Here is an 18,468-nt window from a genome sequence, read left to right as displayed (position 1 = left end):
TCATGCATTTTTAAAATCAATTCAGCATGTTGTTTAGCATCAAAATTAACCTTCTCCGAAGATGGAAGAGGCAACAAATCAATAGGTGCACGAGGTAGGAAACCATACACAACTTCAAAAGGGCACATCTTAGTAGTAGAATGCAATGAACGATTATAAGAAAATTCAATATGAGGCAAGCATTCCTCCCACATTTTCTTATTATTCTTCAAAACAGCCCTAAGCATAGTAGACAACGTTCTATTGACTACTTCAGTTTGTCCATTAGTTTGGGGGTGACAAGTAGTACTAAAAAGCAGTTTAGTCCCCAACTTAGCCCATAAACATCTCCAAAAGTGGCTAAGAAATTTAGTATCACGATCTGAAACAATAGTATTTGGCACACCATGCAAGCAAGTAATTTCACGAAAGAACAAATCAGCAACATTAACAGCATCATCGCTTTTATGACATGGTATAAAGTGTGCCATTTTCGAGAATCTATCCACGACAACAAATATGCTATCCCTCCCCTTCTTTGTTTGAGGTAAACCTAAAACAAAGTCCATAGATATATCCTCCCAAGGAACACTAGGTACAGGCAAAGGCATATATAAACCATGAGGATTGAGTCGTGACTTAGCTTTTTGACATGTAGTGCATCGAGCAATAAAATGCTCAACATCCCGTCTCATCTTTGGCCAAAAGAAATGTGTAGCAAGTACGTCCTCCGTCTTCTTCACGCCAAAGTGTCCCATTAATCCTCCTCCATGCGCCTCCTGCAACAACAAAAGACGAACGGAGCTAGCTGGTGATAGAGGCAAAGGTGTCCCGTCTTTCGATGAGATGTTGGATTTCGCTTTGGTGGAAGTCGACTTTGACGATCCGACTACGAACGTGCGAGGACGTCGCGCCTTAGCAATCGCTAAACCAACTCCGAGAGGTTATTGACCACGCCGGAGCACGATCAACCTGACCACGAGGGTCTGTTTCCTGCGAGCAAACGAAGAACAAGCAAGAAACTGAGATTGCAATCTGGATATTGCGAATATAAGATGAAAGCTTTATTGATCAAGGTGGGGTTCTGTGACGCCTTTGTCTGGTCGTTGAACACAAACGAAGTACGCGAAGTTGCAGCTATGGCGAACTTTTAATCTAAACAAAACCCAAAGTCTAAACGATGCCCTAAGGGCTGTATATATGGAGGAAGAGGGGGGAATTTCGTGGCCCTTGGTGGAGGGGTCCGAAATCAACCCTATCTCTTGTTTCCCCACACATACGGACTCTAAAAATAGCCTATACTTATGTATTTCGAAATTACATGGACCTGGCCCAATAATAAGGTGACGCAGCACCTAAAATAGCCTCGGGACGAAATTTATGAAGTGGCATCTTGTATATTTCGTCCAAGGCTTCATGCACCCATTATGGTGGCTTCAAAGTCCTGAAATCATCATTTGTAACTCCGTTCTTGTTCTTGCTCCAATGTTCATCCTTCTCCAAGCTAGGCCCTTCATTTGTAAGCAAAACAAATGTATCCAATTTAGGCAGCATCATATTCTCATGAACATTAGAATCATTACCAAGAAACGAAAGTACCTGGTAATTTAGTTGGCGTGCACGAGCTCTAGTAATTGGTCCAGTATGTATAGCAGCAGGGGCTGTGGGTGTAACAATTGTATTGATGTCCTCATCATCCTCCCCTTCTTGAAATGAAGTCGCCCTCGACGGAAGTTCATCTTCCTCACCCAAATAAGGCTTCAAATCTGCAATGTTAAAAGTGGGACTAACCCCAAAATCTGCAGGCAGCTCAAGTTTATATGCATTATCATTTATTTTCTCTAACACCTTAAAGGGACCATCAGCACGTGGCATTAACTTTGAATTGCGCAAATCAGGAAATCTATCCTTACGCAAATGTAACCAAACAAGATCTCCAGGTGCAAACACAACATGTTTTCTACCCTTATCTCCAGCAAGTTTATATTTAGCATTCATGCGCTCAATGTTTTCCTTAGTTAACTCATGCATTTTTAAAATCAATTCAGCACGTTGTTTAGCATCAAAATTAACCTTCTCCGAAGATGGAAGAGGCAACAAATCAATAGGTGCACGAGGTAGGAAACCATACACAACTTCAAAAGGGCACATCTTAGTAGTAGAATGCAATGAACGATTATAAGCAAATTCAATATGAGGCAAGCATTCCTCCCACATTTTCTTATTATTCTTCAAAACAGCCCTAAGCATAGTAGACAACGTTCTATTGACTACTTCAGTTTGTCCATCAGTTTGGGGGTGACAAGTAGTACTAAAAAGCAGTTTAGTCCCCAACTTAGCCCATAAACATCTCCAAAAGTGGCTAAGAAATTTAGTATCACGATCTGAAACAATAGTATTTGGCACACCATGCAAGCGAATAATTTCACAAAAGAACAAATCAGCAACATTAACATCATCATCGCTTTTATGACATGGTATAAAGTGTGCCATTTTCGAGAATCTATCCACGACAACAAATATGCTATCCCTCCCCTTCTTTGTTCGAGGTAAACCTAAAACAAAGTCCATAGAAATATCCTCCCAAGGAACACTAGGTACAGGCAAAGGCATATATAAACCATGAGGATTGAGTCGTGACTTAGCTTTTTGACATGTAGTGCAGCGAGCAATAAAACGCTCAACATCTCGTCTCATCTTTGGCCAAAAGAAATGTGTAGCAAGTACGTCCTCCGTCTTCTTCACGCCAAAGTGTCCCATTAATCCTCCTCCATGCGCCTCCGTGAAGGCTTCTTCCTGTGCGGTACCCCAAAGAAAAGGCACATCTTTCTTTGTAAGCTCATTGAGAGGTGCAGCAATGGTGCTGAAATCTCTCACAAAACGCCTATAGAATCCAGCGAGGCCAAGAAAACTCCTCACTTGTGTGACCGTTTTGGGCTGCGGCCAACTCTCAATAGCTTCAATCTTGGCTTTATCAACTTCAATTCCCTGTGGAGTAACAACATAGCCAAGAAAAGATACTCGGTCGGTGCAAAAGGTGCACTTCCCAAGGTTACCAAACAAACGTGCATCACGTAGAGCAATAAAAACAGCACGTAAATGTTCCAAATGTTCTTCCAAAGATCTGCTATAAATCAATATGTCATCAAAGTAAACTACCACAAATCGTCCAATGAAAGCACGTAAAACTTCGTTCATTAATCTCATGAAAGTACTAGGTGCATTAGTTAACCCAAAAGGCATGACTAACCACTCATATAATCCAAACTTAGTTTTGAATGCTGTTTTCCATTCATCTTCCAATTTCATACGAATTTGATGGTAGCCACTACGCAAATCAACTTTGGAGAATATTGTAGAGCCACTCAATTCATCAAGCATATCATCTAGCCTAGGAATAGGATGACGATAACGAATAGTAATATTATTAATGCCTCTACAATCAACACACATACGTGATGTACCATCCTTTTTCGGCACTAGAATAATAGGAACAGCACAAGGACTAAGGGATTCGCGTATATAACCTTTGTCGAGAAGCTCTTGTACTTGACGCATAATCTCCTTCGTCTCCTCTGGATTGGTACGGTATGGTGCACAGTTTGGCAGTGAAGCACCGGGAATTAAGTCAATCTGATGCTCAATCCCTCGAATAGGCGGTAATCCCGGTGGCACGTCTTGTGGAAAAACGTCAGCGAACTCCTGCAAAATGTTAGTGACAGCAGGAGGCAAAGAGGATGATGAGGACATGACTACCTTGGATATGACCAAAAATATTGCATATATGCATATTTGTCAGGTGATTTCTAGTGCAAACTATTCAATAATCTATTTATGTTATCCAGAACAAAAATACTTCACACACTTTTGTGTTTTGTCTAATTGCAGGTGTATGGGACATTTGTACAATCCACATATGAAGATAAGAAAGAAAGAGCTGTTTATTTGCTGTCCAAAAAGTTCTCTCACGTCACTTCTGGCCCAAGAGAAGATAGAGTCCAAGTCTCTCACGTTCTGGATTCAGATTCGGACTGGACAGACATACCTGACTCAAAACGCACACAAGTTTTTCATACGGACTCCGAATTGTGTGATTCTTTTTTTGTTGGAAACTAGATTTCGTGCACTTTCCAACCCAATTGGAATCACCTTCAAATTCGTCCGGAGCGTTGAGTTGTGGACGAAACAATCTGATGCTGTAGCAGAATCCGAGTCAAACTACAAGTCCAAAGGTGTTACATCACCTCCACTTGGGCCCATTGGCCTTGTACGACCTAGATTTAGTTTTAGGCTGCCTTGGGACGTCCTCCCACCTCCTTGGCTGCCACCCCTTGCTCCTATATAAGTAGATCCATCTAGTAGCTTTTTCCTTGGGATTTGTTTAGTTAAAAGTTAGCCATTGCAACTTCGTGTACTTCGTTTGTGTCCAACGACCAGACCAAGACCGCTTACGGATCCCCACCTTTATCAATACTTCATATATATTCACAATATTCAGATTGCTTTTATCATATTCTTGCTCGTTCTTCGATTGCTTGCAGGAATAGACCTTCGTGGTCAGGATGATCGTGCTCCGGCGTGGTCACTAACCTCAGGAGATTGGTTTAGCGATTGCTAAGGCGCAACGTCGTGCACGTTTGTAGTCGGATCGTCAAAGTCCTCTCCACCAAATCGGTAGTATCATCTCATCGAAAGATCGGGACACCCCCACCTCTGCCAAGTGGTATCAGATTTCTAGGTTGCTCGGTGAGATTTTACAGTTTTTCGTAGTTTAGATCGAGTCTGTTCTTCATACCTATAGTCCACGAAAAAGCCACAAAAAAAATTAGGGTTAGTTCATCATATCCGAACCAATCTGAGCCTTTGCATAATCTTTTTAGGGTTTTTGCTTTGTTGAATTTGCGGTTGCATCGTCGTGTCTAGTTGCTGGTCTTAGAGTCTAGTCTTTTAGAGTTTCGAGTTCTGGTCATAAGTTGTCATGCCGCCGCCGCACCATCATCATTGCCCCTGCCATCTACCACCACCGCTCCGAATCCGTATCCATATACCACCACCAATCCGTGTCCATATACCACCACCGATCCATATCCATATACTACCACCGCTACCACCACCGCTGCCATATACCACCACCATATATCCACCACCAATCCGAGTTCCTTGCTTATTAGGGTTGTTTTCGAGATCCATCTAGATTCCGATTCGTGTTTCCTTGCCGGAGTAGGTTTCGGAAAAAAAAAAGAGAAAAAAGGAAAGAAAAAAAAAGAAACAGAGAGAGAAGAAAAAGAAAAAAAGCGTGAGAAAAAAAAAGAGAGAAGAAAAAAAATTGGATCTATCTAGAATCAATCTCGTACCTGAATTCGGATTGGAATCTGTTTTGCGCACTGTTCAGTAAAACAGGTGTATCTTCCTCATACGAAGTCCGTTTTGGCTCCGTGAGTACTCAAATTGAAGATAGCGACAAGCCGCATCTAAATAGTTGCAGAAGCTAGTTCAATATTTGACACCTCAAAATCGGCTTCTAAATAGGTCTTTTTGCCCTCCGAAGTTCGTGAACACAGCTTGTTCCAATTTTTCAGGCCAGTTTTAGAATTCTTTGACTCCTCATATCAACTCGGAATCGAGTGATTCTTTTTTCATTGGAAAGCTTGAGTTAGTAGCATTCTTTGAAAGAATTTATCAGAAAATTGTCTCAAACTTTTCAAGAGGAAAGTTGGAGAGAGAGTTGTTGTATATCCTGCTTGGCAGTTGTTTTTCATCATTATCTTCACTGCCGTTGTGATCTTCATTTATATCTTGCTGTCAAGAGCTACTTAGTATCCTTCATTGATGCTAGTTGTGCTACGCCGTGACCTTATTAGTGTTCTAGGCTCGCGTCTCTAGTCCGGTCTAGCCTAGGACCAGCACAGTACCGTCGTTGAGCGTTTATTCAACATTGCATCTTTGAATTGATTATTGCTAATCTTTTCCTACCATATATAGCCAACCCAGCTCCACATATTTCTACACCGTGTATACGTACGCTCCCCTGGCAATCGCTTTACTCAATATTCGGAGTTACTTGACACCGATGGTTGCCGATCACCGCCTGCTGCATGGTAAGAACTTGTAAGACATTGATATTTGCTTTACTGTGAGCGTTTTACCACCACATCCTAGTAGTTATAGGAACATTATTTTTGGGTTTTGTTTCTTGTTCTACTAATCATGACAGGATCCAGAGTCAATTCATGGGCTTTGTCGATCGCGGGAGACGTGCCACCACCTTTGCAAATACCACAACCGTCACGAGAGGTGCACAAACATCCAAATGCACATGATCAGGCTAATGTATCTATACCACCATTTAATGGCCGTTTTAAACCTGCTTTATATATTGAATGGGAGTTCGACATAAAAAATATATTTGCTTCCCATAATTTCGATGAACATAAAAAGGTTAAGGTTGCGGTTGGTTCTTTCACTGGTTATGCTTTGGTTTGGTGGAGTGAATATTGTCGGTTACACCCTGATTATATACCTACTACTTGGGATGATTTGAAACTTGCCATGCGACATACTTTTGTCCCTGCTTATTATACTCGTGACATGATTAAGAAGTTGCAACACTTAAAACAAGGTAGTGAAACTGTAACAAAATATTATGATGATTTACAAACTACCTTGTTGCATTCCTCTTTAGAAGAAAGTGAAGATGATTTTATGGATAGATTTTGGGGAGGATTAAACCGTGATATTCAAGAGATACTAATTCATGAAGAGTGTTATCCTATGGACCATTTGTTTCATCTTGCTTGCAAAGCTGAACAGGAAATAAAACGACATATTAGCCACGAGGAGAATAAGCGCACGGTGCACATTCCAAGAGTTGATATGATTGTTCCTTCAACTACTAGGCATACTATGACAACCACATCCGTTGTTGTCAGGACTACATCACCTCCACCATGTGACACATCGCCCCCGAGAGTGGCTACATCATCTGAGTTGATCATAAGAGGTAATGACAAAGGTACTGATCTTCCATCTCTACATGAGAATGATGAATGCCTTGCCAATTTGAATGCACCATCTGATGAGCTACCCACTACTTTGATCACACCACCTATTTTAGAGGACTACGTTGATAATTTAACTTTGCCATGTGATCAAACAACTGAAATACCAACAATTATGAGTGCACCCATTGAATTAACTATTGATGCAAAAGAACCAATGTTTAATCATTTTGATATGACCTCTAATCTTGGTGATGATTCTGTGTTGAATGACTTATTGCATGTTTGCTTATTTAAGCATGTTGTAGCATGTAAATTTGATGCAAGTAAGGTTTATTCACCAATGTTGGGATGGTTTAGTGATGAACATTGTCAATCTTTTGAAATGAATAAGAGCTTCACTTATATGTGCAAACTGAGTTGCAATATTTTCATGCCTTCTACTTCTTGTGCTAATTTTTTGGCTTTAGATTTTATGAACTATGCAAGTTACTCATCTATTCATGTGTCATATATGCAAAAATCAAGGGAAGTAAAAATGGATGACAAATACATATACAACATGTACACCTTGTCTCTTTTGTTAGCCACATTTCAGATTAAGCAACGCCAAGGACGGCTTTATTTTCAAGAAGGGGAGGATGATGAGGACATGACTACCTTGGATATGACCAAAAATATTGCATATATGCATATTTGTCAGGTGATTTCTAGTGCAAACTATTCAATAATCTATTTATGTTATCCAGAACAAAAATACTTCACACACTTTTGTGTTTTGTCTAATTGCAGGTGTATGGGACATTTATACAATCCACATATGAAGATAAGGAAGAAAGAGCTGTTTATTTGCTGTCCAAAAAGTTCTCTCACGTCACTTCTGGCCCAAGAGAAGATAGAGTCCAAGTCTCTCACGTTCTGGATTCAGATTCGGACTGCACAGACATACCTGACTCAAAACGCACACAAGTTTTTCATACAGACTCCGAATTGGGTGATTCTTTTTTTGTTGGAAACTAGATTTCGTGCACTTTCCAACCCAATTGGAATCACCTTCAAATTCGTCCGGAGCGTTGAGTTGTGGACGAAACAATCTGATGCTGTAGCAGAATCCGAGTCAAACTACAAGTCCAAAGGTGTTACATCACCTCCACTTGGGCCCATTGGCCTTGTACGACCTAGATTTAGTTTTAGGCTGCCTTGGGACGTCCTCCCACCTCCTTGGCCGCCACCCCTTGCTCCTATATAAGTAGATCCATCTAGTAGCTTTTTCCTTGGGATTTGTTTAGTTAAAAGTTAGCCATTGCAACTTCGTGTACTTCGTTTGTGTCCAACGACCAGACCAAGACCGCTTACGGATCCCCACCTTTATCAATACTTCATATATATTCGCAATATTCAGATTGCTTTTATCATATTCTTGCTCGTTCTTCGATTGCTTGCAGGAATAGACCTTCGTGGTCAGGTTGATCGTGCTCCGGCGTGGTCAATAACCTCAGGAGATTGGTTTAGCGATTGCTAAGGCGCAACGTCGTGCACGTTTGTAGTCGGATCGTCAAAGTCCTCTCCACCAAATCGGTAGTATCATCTCATCGAAAGATCGGGACACCCCCACCTCTGCCAGAGGAAGGCACGTCCTCGAATGAAAATAATGCCTCTTTGCACACAAAAGCATAGCAAACAGATTTGCTGAAATCTAGCTCATCAATATCAGATTTGGTGGCAAATAAACATGCACTTTTCAATTTAATTTCAGAAGCAACACTAGATGGTTTATTATTAGGCTTCATTTGTTGCTCAAATTCTTTTGCCACAATCTGATTTTCACTCTTATTCTTCTCCTGTTGTGCTTTATTAGCTCTATTAATATCATCTTTCAAAATGGAATCAGGAGTCATAGGAAGCAAAGTAATATTTTTATCCTTATGAACAAGAGTATAGTGATTGTTTCTACCATGGTGTACAGAATTTTTATCAAATTGCCATGGTCTACCAAGTAATAAGGAACATGCTTGCATAGGTACCACATCACAATCAACATAATCAGCATATGTAGAGATACTAAAATGCACACGAACGGTACGTGTTACCTTAACCTTGCCGCTGTTGTTGAACCATTGCATGTAGTAAGGATGTGGATGTGGTCTTGTGGTGAGAGAAAGCTTCTCCACCATCTCCATGCTAGCCAAGTTGTTGCAGCTCCCTCCGTCTATTATGACGCGCACAGAACGTTCCTTCACAACTCCCTTGGTATGGAACAAATTGTGCCTCTGATTTTGCTCAGCTTGTGTGACCTGCACACTCAAAACACGTTGAGCAACTAAACATTCATACCTGTCAGCGTCTTCAGGAGCCATGTATTGCGTCTCATGATCAGAATCATCTCCACCATGTTCTTCACGTGTAATAAGAGCCAATGTCTCCTCATCATAGTCACTAGCGGACTCATATCCACCATCCGCGGTAGCAATCATCACACGCGGAGATTTGCATTCCCTCGCATAATGACCTCCTCCCTTACAACGACGACAAATAATTTCACTTGTGTGCCCTGTTGATGCCATGGAAGAAGAAGAACGCTGTGCAGGCCCCGCAGGTGCGCTCTTGGCAGATAATGGTGGTTGTGCCTGTTTTCTTGTATCACGGCTGGAGGTGGCACCGGATGGAGGTGCTGGTGCAGTTGAAGTAGAAGATGCACGTGGTGTCCATGATGAAGGTCGGCCTGCAGAAAAGTTAGTTCGCCCCAATGCTTGTCGATCCTGCACTTCACGTTCAGCTTTACAAGCAAGATGGAATAAACGAGTGATATTAGTATACTCCTTATAGTCTAGAATGGTCTGAATCTCTCTATTTAATCCACCCAGAAAACGTGCAACCATAGCTTCATTCTCCTCAACAATACCACATCTAATCATGCCAGTTTGTAATTCCTGATAATATTCTTCTACAGAATTTTTCCCTTGTCTTAAACGCTGCAATTTTTGAAGCAATTCACGTTGATAATATGGTGGAACCCAATGCGTACGCATAGCAGTTTTCAAAGCAGCCCAAGTAGTTGGAATAGGATATAATCTACAATGTTCAGACCACCATACACATGCAAAATTAGTGAAAGCACAAACAGCAGCAGCAACTCGTCTCTCCTCAGGATATTGTAAACATGTAAATCGTTGTTCAGTTTCTAACTCCCAAGTAAGATATATATCAGGAACATATCTACCCTCAAATGGTGGAATATTCAATTTCAGTTTAGGAATATGGACATCATCTCGTACCTGAGGTGGTGGTGCAGGCCTACCATTACGAATATATACCTGAGGTCGACCTGCTGGTGGTGGTGCTGGTGGCTGCTCGTAGATCTGATTTTGATCAACCTCATCCTCATAATCGCCCGCATACTCATCATCCTCCTGGGTACCAGCAGGAGCAGTAGCAGGAGCCAAAGAAGCACCAACAGCAGTAGCAGCGGCACCAGAATTTTGTCCTGGCTCAATAGGAACACGCTGTGCTCGTCCATACTGATTCGGAAGGGGGCGTTGTTGTTGTTGTTGCAGAGGTGCGACAGGTGCAGCCGGTGGTGGAAGACGCGCAAGCAGTTCATTAAATCTGTTATCGAGCTTTGTTTCGAACGTCTTCTCAAGGCCAGTGATCTTCTCCATGGCCTCTTCAAAATTGTTCAGCACATCTTGTACCTGTTCAGTCATCATTTGCTGAAACTTATCATGAAGCTCCTTGTTCGATAAGTTCTCCCAGTCAATCTCGTCGGCTTGTGATCCTGGCATGGTTAGTAGCAATAGAAACACACAAGAATATGATCCTACAGACTACTAAGAAGTGGTGGTGGTGTATCACAAATCCGTCAAGCAAATCTCAAATTCTTACCAGTTCTTACCCAGCAGCAGGCGGTGATCGGCAACCGTTGTAGTCAAAAACTCTCAAAGCTTGGATAGAGCGATTACCAGGGAGAGTCAAACACACGACGTAGATGTATGTGGAGCTGGGAAGGCTTATAGTATGGTAGCAAAAAGGGTCAGCAATAATCAATTCAGAGATGCAAAGTTGAATAAACGCTCAACGACGGTACTGTGCTGGTCCTAGGCTAGACTGTGCTAGAGACGCGACCCTAGAACACCAACAAAATCACGGCGCGGCACGTAAACAAGGGAAAAGCACACTCTAAAAAAAATTCGCTTTTTTTTTGCGCTCTTTTTTTTGCGCTGCTTTTTTTTTGCGAAAAATCACTATAATGGCGAGTGCCTCAAAACTCTTCCTAGGTCAAACTGACAGGATGGGCACGAAATTTTTTTTTCGACCAAATTTTTTTTTTCGACTGCCCGGACCCAAAAACTGGAAACGGGTCAAAAAAAACTTCCTATAATGGCACCTGTCTCAAAACACTCAGAAACACCTAAAAATAGGATAGCCAGAATTTTTTTCGAAAAATGCGTTTTCGAAAAATTTTGGGCCTAAACGGAGCGTGGTTTCCGGACTCTTTTTTTTTCGAAACCTACTCCGGCAAGGAAACACGAATCGGAATCTAGATGGATCTCGGAAACAAACCTAATAAGCAAGGAACTCGGATTGGTGGTAGATATATGGTGGTGGTATATGGCAGCGGTGGTGGTAGCGGTGGTAGTATATGGATATGGATCGGTGGTGGTATATGGACACGGATTGGTGGTGGTATATGGATACGGATTCGGAGCGGTGGTGGTAGATGGCAGGGGCGATGATGATGGTGCGGCGGCGGCGTGACAACTTATGACCAGAACTCGAAACTCTAAAAGACTAGACTCTAAGACCAGCAACTAGACCGACGATGCAACCGCAAATTCAACAAAGCAAAACCCTAAAAAGATTATGCAAAGGCTCAGATTGGTTCGGATATGATGAACTAACCCTAAATTTTTTTTGTGGCTTTTTCGTGGACTGTAGGTATGAAGAACAGACTCGATCTAAACTACGAAAAACTGTAAAATCTCACCGAGCAACCTGGAAATCTGATACCACTTGATAGAGGCAAAGGTGTCCCGTCTTTCGATGAGATGATGGATATCGCTTTGGTGGAAGTCAACTTTGACGATCCGACTACGAACGTGCGAGGACGTCGCGCCTTAGCAATCGCTAAAGCAACTCCGAGAGGTTATTGACCACGCCGGAGCACGACCAACCTGACCACGAGGGTCTATTTCCTGCGAGCAAACGAAGAACAAGCAAGAAACTAAGATTGCAATCTGGATATTGCGAATTTAAGATGAAAGCTTTATTGATCAAGGTGGGGTTCTGTGACGCCTTTGTCTGGTCGTTGAACACAAACGAAGTACACGAAGTTGCAGCTATGGCGAACTTTTAATCTAAACAAAACCCAAAGTCTAAACGATGCCCTAAGGGCTATATATATGGAGGAAGAGGGGGAAATTTCGTGGCCCTTGGTGGAGGAGTCCGAAATCAACCCTATCTCTTGTTTCCCCACACATACGGACTCTAAAAATAGCCTATACTTATGTATTTCGAAATTACATGGGCCTGGCCCAATAATAAGGTGACGCAGCACCTAAAATAGCCTCGGGACGAAATTTATGAGGTGGCATCTTGTATATTTCGTCCAAGGCTTCATGTACCCATTATGGTGGCTTCAAATTCCTGAAATCATCACTTGTAACTCCGTTCTTGTTCCCCTTGCGCATGCCATCATCTCCATGCTTGTTCTTGCTCCAATATTCATCCTTCTCCAAGCTAGGCCCTTCATTTGTAAGCAAAACAAATGTATCCAATTTAGGCAGCATCATATTCTCATGAACATTAGAATCATTACCAAGAAACGGAAGTACCTGGTAATTTAGTTGGCGTGCACAAGCTCTAGTAATTGGTCCAGTATGTATAGCAGCAGAGGCTGTGGGTGTAACAATTGTATTGATGTCCTCATCAGAGCATGTGTCAACTTATCTTTCAATACCGTGAAGGCTTCTTCCTGTGCGGTACCCCAAAGAAAAGGCACATCTTTCTTTGTAAGCTCATTGAGAGGTGCAGCAATGGTGCTGAAATCTCTCACAAAACGCCTATAGAATCCAGCGAGGCCAAGAAAACTCCTCACTTGTGTGACCGTTTTGGGCTGCGGCCAACTCTCAATAGCTTCAATCTTGGCTTTATCAACTTCAATTCCCTGTGGAGTAACAACATAGCCAAGAAAAGATACTCGGTCGGTGCAAAAGGTGCACTTCCCAAGGTTACCAGACAAACGTGCATCACGCAGAGCAATAAAAACAGCACGTAAATGTTCCAAATGTTCTTCCAAAGATCTGCTATAAATCAATATGTCATCAAAGTAAACTACCACAAATCGTGCAATGAAAGCATGTAAAACTTCGTTCATTAATCTCATGAAAGTACTAGGTGCATTAATTAACCCAAAAGGCATGACTAACCACTCATATAATCCAAACTTAGTTTTGAATGCTGTTTTCCATTCATCTCCCAATTTCATACGAATTTGATGGTAGCCACTACGCAAATCAACTTTGGAGAATATTGTAGAGCCACTCAATTCATCAAGCATATCATCTAGCCTAGGAATAGGATGACGATAACAAATAGTAATATTATTAATGCCTCTACAATCAACACACGTACGTGATGTACCATCCTTTTTCGGCACTAGAATAATAGGAACAGCACAAGGACTAAGGGATTCGCGTATATAACCTTTGTCGAGAAGCTCTTGTACTTGACGCATAATCTCCTTCGTCTCCTCTAGATTGGTACGGTATGGTGCACGGTTTGGCAGTGAAGCACCGGGAATTAAGTCAATCTGATGCTCAATCCCTCGAATAGGCGGTAATCCCGGTGGCACGTCTTGTGGAAAAACGTCAGCGAACTCCTGCAAAATGTTAGTGACAGCAGGAGGCAAAGAGGAAGGCACGTCCTCGAATGAAAATAATGCCTCTTTGCACACAAAAGCATAGCAAACAGATTTGCTGAAATCTAGCTCATCAATATCAGATTTGGTGGCAAATAAACATGCACTTTTCAATTTAATTTCAGAAGCAACACTAGATGGTTTATTATTAGGCTTCATTTGTTGCTCAAATTCTTTTGCCACAATCTGATTTTCACTCTTATTCTTCTCCTGTTGTGCTTTATTAGCTCTATTAATATCATCTTTCAAAATGGAATCAGGAGTCATAGGAAGCAAAGTAATATTTTTATCCTTATGAACAAGAGTATAGTGATTGTTTCTACCATGGTTGATGAGGACATCAATACAATTGTTACACCCACAGCCCCTGCTGCTATACATACTGGACCAATTACTAGAGCTCGTGCACGCCAACTAAATTACCAGGTACTTTCGTTTCTTGGTAATGATTCTAATGTTCATGAGAATATGATGCTGCCTAAATTGGATACATTTGTTTTGCTTACAAATGAAGGGCCTAGCTTGGAGAAGGATGAACATTGGAGCAAGAACAAGCATGGAGATGATGGCATGCGCAAGGGGAACAAGAACGGAGTTACAAGTGATGATTTCAGGACTTTGAAGCCACCATAATGGGTGCATGAAGCCTTGGACGAAATATACAAGATGCCACTTCATAAATTTCGTCCCGAGGCTATTTTAGGTGCTGCGTCACCTTATTATTGGGCCAGGCCCATGTAATTTCGAAATACATAAGTATAGGCTATTTTTATAGTCCGTATGTGTGGGGAAACAAGAGATAGGGTTGATTTCGGACTCCTCCACCAAGGGCCACGAAATCCCCCCCTCTTCCTCCATATATACAGCCCTTAGGGCATCGTTTAGACTTTGGGTTTTGTTTAGATTAAAAGTTCGCCATAGCTGCAACTTCGCGTACTTCGTTTGTGTTCAACGACCAGACAAAGGCGTCACAGAACCCCACCTTGATCAATAAAGCTTTCATCTTATATTCGCAATATCCAGATTGCAATCTTAGTTTCTTGCTTGTTCTTCGTTTGCTCGCAGGAAACAGACCCTCGTGGTCAGGTTGATCGTGCTCCGGCGTGGTCAATAACCTCTCGGAGTTGGTTTAGCGATTGCTAAGGCGCGACGTCCTCGCACGTTCGTAGTCGGATCGTCAAAGTCGACTTCCACCAAAGCGAAATCCACCATCTCATCGAAAGACGGGACACCTTTCCCTCTATCACACCGGGAATTAAGTCAATCTGATGCTCAATCCCTCGAATAGGCGGTAATCCCGGTGGCACGTCTTGTGGAAAAACGTCAGCGAACTCCTGCAAAATGTTAGTGACAGCAGGAGGCAAAGAGGAAGGCACGTCCTCGAATGAAAATAATGCCTCTTTGCACACAAAAGCATAGCAAACAGATTTGCTGAAATCTAGCTCATCAATATCAGATTTGGTGGCAAATAAACATGCACTTTTCAATTTAATTTCAGAAGCAACACTAGATGGTTTATTATTAGGCTTCATTTGTTGCTCAAATTCTTTTGCCACAATCTGATTTTCACTCTTATTCTTCTCCTGTTGTGCTTTATTAGCTCTATTAATATCATCTTTCAAAATGGAATCAGGAGTCATAGGAAGCAAAGTAATATTTTTATCCTTATGAACAAGAGTATAGTGATTGTTTCTACCATGGTGTACAGAATTTTTATCAAATTGCCATGGTCTACCAAGTAATAAGGAACATGCTTGCATAGGTACCACATCACAATCAACATAATCAGCATATGTAGAGATACTAAAATGAACACGAACGGTACGTGTTACCTTAACCTTGCCGCTGTTGTTGAACCATTGCATGTAGTAAGGATGTGGATGTGGTCTTGTGGTGAGACAAAGCTTCTCCACCATCTCCATGCTAGCCAAGTTGTTGCAGCTCCCTTCGTCTATTATGACGCGCACAGAACATTCCTTCACAACTCCCTTGGTATGGAACAAATTGTGCCTCTGATTTTGCTCAGCTTGTGTGACCTGCACACTCAAAACACGTTGAGCAACTAAACATTCATACCTGTCAGCGTCTTCAGGAGCCATGTATTGCGTCTCATGATCAGAATCATCTCCACCATGTTCTTCACGTGCAATAAGAGCCAATGTCTCCTCATCATAGTCACTAGCGGACTCATATCCACCACCCTCGATAGCAATCATCACACGCGGAGATTTGCATTCTCTCGCATAATGACCTCCTCCCTTACAACGACGACAAATAATATCACTTGTGTGCCTTGTTGATGCCCTGGAAGAAGAAGAACTCTGTGCAGGCCCGGCAGGTGCGCTCTTGGCAGATAATGGTGGTTGTTCCTGTTTTCTTGTATCACGGCTGTAGGAGGCACCTGATTGAGGTGCTGGTGCAGTTGAAGTAGAAGATGCACGCGGTGTCCACGATGAAGGTCGGCCTGCAGAAAAGTTAGTTCGCGCCAATGCTTGTCGATCCTGCACTTCACGTTCAGCTTTACAAGCAAGATGGAATAAACGAGTGATATTAGTATACTCCTTATAGTCTAGAATGGTCTGAATCTCTCTATTTAATCCACCCAGAAAACGTGCAAGCATAGCTTCATTCTCCTCAACAATACCACATCGAATCATGCCAGTTTGTAATTCCTGATAATATTCTTCTACAGAATTTTTTCCTTGTCTTAAACGCTGCAATTTTTGAAGCAATTCACGTTGATAATATGGTGGAACCCAACGCGTACGCATAGCAGTTTTCAAAGCAGCCCAAGTAGTTGGAATAGGATATAATCTACAATGTTCAGACCAGCAGACACATGCAAAACTAGTGAAAGCACAAACAGCAGCAGCAACCCGTCTCTCCTCGGGATATTGTAAACATGTAAAACGTTGTTCAGTTTCTAACTCCCAAGTAAGATATATATCAGGAACATATCTACCCTCAAATGGTGGAATATTCAATTTCAGTTTAGGAATATGGACATCATCTCGTACCTGAGGTGGTGGTGCAGGCCTACCATTACGAATATATACCTGAGGTCGACCTGCTGGTGGTGGTGCTGGTGGTTGCACGTAGTTCTGATTTTGAGCAACCTCATCCTCGTAATCTCCCACATAATCATCCTCCTCCGCATTAGCAGCAGGAGCCACAGAAGTATCAATAGCAGCACCAACAGTTTGGCCAAACGCAAGAGGAACATGGCTCGCTCGGCGGAGGTCTATTTCGCGACGTGGAGGTAGTCGTTGTTGTTGTTGTTGGAGAGGTGCGTTACGAGCAGCGGGTGGTGGTGGTGGAAGACGCGCGAGCAATTCATTAAACTTGTTATCGAGCTTTGTTTCGAACGTCTTCTCCATGCCATCTATCTTCTCCATGGCCTCTTCAAATCTGTTTAGCACGTCTTGCACCTGTCCACTCATCATTTGCTGAAATTTATCATGCAAATCCTTATTCGTCATGTTCTCCCAGTCAGTCTCGTCGGCTTGTGATCCTGGCATGGTTAGCAGCAATAGAAACACACAAGAATATGATCCTATAGACTACTAACAAGAGCTGGTGGTGGGTGTCACAAATCCGTCAAGCAAATCTCAAATTCTTACCAGTTCTTACCCAGCAGCAAGCGGTGATCGGCAACCCTTGTAGTCAAAAACTCTCAAAACTTGGATAGAGCGATTACCAGGGAGAGTCAAACGCACGACGTAGATGTATGTGGAGCTGGGATGGCTTATAATATGGTAGCAAAAAGGGTCAGCAATAATCAATTCAGAGATGCAAAGTTGAATAAACGCTCAACGACGATACTGTGCTGGTCCTAGGCTAGACTGTGCTAGAGACGCGAGCCTAGAACACCAACAAAATCACGGCGCGGCACGTAAACAAGGGAAAAGCACACTCTGGAAAAAAAATTCGCTCTTTTTTTTGCGCTCTTTTTTTTGCGCTACTTTTTTTTGCGAAAAATCACTATAATGGCGAGTGTCTCAAAACTCTTCCTAGCTCAAACTGACAGGATGGGCACGAAATTTTTTCGACCAAATTTTTTTTTTCGACTGCCCGGACCCAAAAACTGGAAACGGGTCAAAAAAAACTTCCTATAATGGCACCTGTCTCAAAACACTCAGAAACATCTAAAAATAGGATAGGCAGAAATTTTTTCGAAAAATGCGTTTTCGAAAATTTTTGGGCCTAAACGGAGCGTGGTTTCCGGACTCTTTTTTTTCCGAAACCTACTCTGGCAAGGAAACACGAATCGGAATCTAGATGGATCTCGAAAACAAACCTAATATGACAAGAACTCGGATTGGTGGTGGATATATGGTGGTAGATGGCAGCGGTGGTGGTATATGACAGCTGTGGTGGTATATAGATACGGATTCGAAGCGGTGGCGGATAAGCGGTGGTGGTAGATGGCAGGGGTGATGATGATGGTGCGGCGGCGGCGTGACAACTTATGACCAGAACTCGAAACTCTAAAAGACTAGACTCTAAGACCAGCAACTAGACACGACGATGCAACCGCAAATTCAACAAAGCAAAACCCTAAAAAGATTATGCAAA

Source organism: Triticum dicoccoides, chromosome 1A (assembly GCF_002162155.2).
Source record: "Triticum dicoccoides isolate Atlit2015 ecotype Zavitan chromosome 1A, WEW_v2.0, whole genome shotgun sequence".
NCBI lineage: Eukaryota > Viridiplantae > Streptophyta > Magnoliopsida > Poales > Poaceae > Triticum > Triticum dicoccoides.
This window is presented reverse-complemented; position numbering follows the sequence as displayed.